Raw genomic sequence first — 2374 nt, forward strand, 5'->3', positions numbered from 1 at the left:
ACGACGAGCAAAGGATCGTTATGAGGGAGGTGCACGCCGAGTGTATCGTCAGACGAAAAGTAATCGGCTGATCGTCTACTTGCTTCTGGGGCCATCGTTGGGAAGTGGTGGCTTGCCTTCGATGGTCCTTGACTGCTCTAACCGAATCACCGCAAGGGGGTGATCCACCCATGATAACATTTATTCGGGGACGAGTTTGTGCGCGCCTTGCACGGAGCGTGTCGCGAAGGTCGTTACTCGTTTCGGCAGTATCCCTTTTCTTGCGGTTGAGGGTTGTCCGCAGATCACCGATCTTCGCGTTGAGTTTGTCTCGCAAATCGCAGTTCGGCTTTTCAGCGGGCTGCTGGTGAGAGGACTCTTGCGCTGAAGCTCTCGCGGCTCGATTTGAGTCGATCTGTAGGCGGAGATCGGTGGAGGCCGGTGTTTCTACGGTAGTGGGTCGGAACTTTCGCTCGAGGAGGGACCGAAGATCCGCAGTGTTGTCTAGGGTTTTCGTGTCGTCGTCCTCGTCGGACGAGGATCCGGATTCGTTCTCTCCTTGCGGTTGGGCGCGGATCACTTCGATGCGCTGGCGATTGGTCGGCTGATCGTCATCTGCCGAGTCGTCGTCATCGTCGGTTTCTCGGGCAGCTTTCTCCGTATCTTTCGACTGTTTGTCGTTTTTACGGTTTTTGCCCTGCGATTTTCGCTGAGCCTTCTTGTCTTTGTTCCTGCTCCAGCTGTTTCTCCCTTTTGGCTTGGTTTTGGCGGCTGGATCTTGTAATCTCCGCTTTCGATCGAGGAGAGGAACTGGGCGTAGAGAGATTTGCACTCGGTCGTGTCGTGTCCCTTGACGTCGTGATACTTGCAATGCTTCGTAAGATCGATGGGCGTTCTAGTCGGTCCGTCGCCGAATCGACTTTAGCCACGGTACCAGCACTCGGGGTACTGGGAGACGCATCGGGAGAGTCGGTCTCTCGCTGATAGACATTCCATTTTTTATCGTGCATGACCATGGTTGAAACAGGGGCGTTCTCGTCCACGACGTAGAGGAGACCCCCTTTTTTGCTGCCATTATCACCTGGTGCGTGCTGGCGTGGCTCGGTCCGAGCACCCGCACTCTTGGCTGCAGCAGGCTTGGCGGCGTTCTGCTTTCGAATTATCGCCTTGGTATCTTCTTCCATTCGGATGAAGTTGTGAGATCGGGCGATAGCATCAGGGAGCGAAGTCGTAGGGTTGGAATACAGGTCCTTACGAAACTTCGAGTTGACGAGGAGAGTGTTCATCAAGCGTCGATAGCGATGTGATCGGGGACGTCGACTCGGGAAACGATCGTCTTGAACTTTTCCATGTAGTCCTTGAGGCTTTGGTCTTTGTTTGCGCCATATTCCACAGGCTGGAAGCGGTCGCTGCTCGCTTGGTAAACATAATGTAAGTCTTGAGGAATACAGCTGAGAGGTCTCGGAAACTGCGAATCGAGTTCTCGCTGAGTTGTGAGAACCAGGTTAGCGCTTGTTCGTTGAGTGTTTCGACGAAGAGCTGACAGTACCCTGCGTCCTTCTCTTCGTCGGAAAGGCGAGCTCTGGCCATAGCTATGTTGAAGGCTGTCAGATGCTCGACAGGGTCGCCACCGGGCTTGTACTCGGGGAGGCGGAGCTTTTCTATTTTGCGGAGCTGGACCCTGGTTAGCTCGCTAGCGAAGGGCGAGCGCGAAGTGGAGGCGATGACGCTGTCGATCTGAGGGGCTGCGCTCGTCGCTTGGTGGATCTGCGAGCTCATTTGTTGAAGGCTGAGTTTGAGCTCGGCGATCTCGCGAATCGTCGTCGGATCTGCTGTCGTCGGAGTAGGGTATACGGCAGGAGGACCGTTAGGGTCAGATTCGTCCACAGCGCGGTCTTCCGCCGGCGTTGGAGGGAAAAGATGCCGGCAGACGGGTTGGGAACGGTTGTCGGTCCACCAGCAGGAGCGGTGAGGGCAGCTACAAGAGCAGCGAGCTGCTCGTTCGTCGTTTTCTGGACTTCTTCTTGATGCGCGAGACGAGCCATCACGGAGCTCATGAAGTCCGACGAGAGAAAAGGAGGAGGAGGCGGAGGCGTAAGCTCGGTCGCTTCGCCGGAAGTGCCGGGGTTCGAGTCACCAATCGTCATATCGGTCTAAGAAACGTTACTCTGATCGGCCCCACGGTGGGCGCCAATTGTTTGAGGTGAGTTTGGTCAACAGAAAGTAAAAGAACTCAAGAGTGGGATGAACAGAGACGTTTTATTAGAGTCGGGAATAACGAGGGTACAAGAGTAAGAAAGCCGGCTAGGATGTGGTAAGCTCCTAGCCGGAAGTACAAGAGAAAGCGGCGAGATACAAGAGAGTAATGGAAACCCTAATCTAGCCGCAAGTCTGT

Source organism: Raphanus sativus, chromosome 4 (assembly GCF_000801105.2).
Source record: "Raphanus sativus cultivar WK10039 chromosome 4, ASM80110v3, whole genome shotgun sequence".
Taxonomy (NCBI): domain Eukaryota; kingdom Viridiplantae; phylum Streptophyta; class Magnoliopsida; order Brassicales; family Brassicaceae; genus Raphanus; species Raphanus sativus.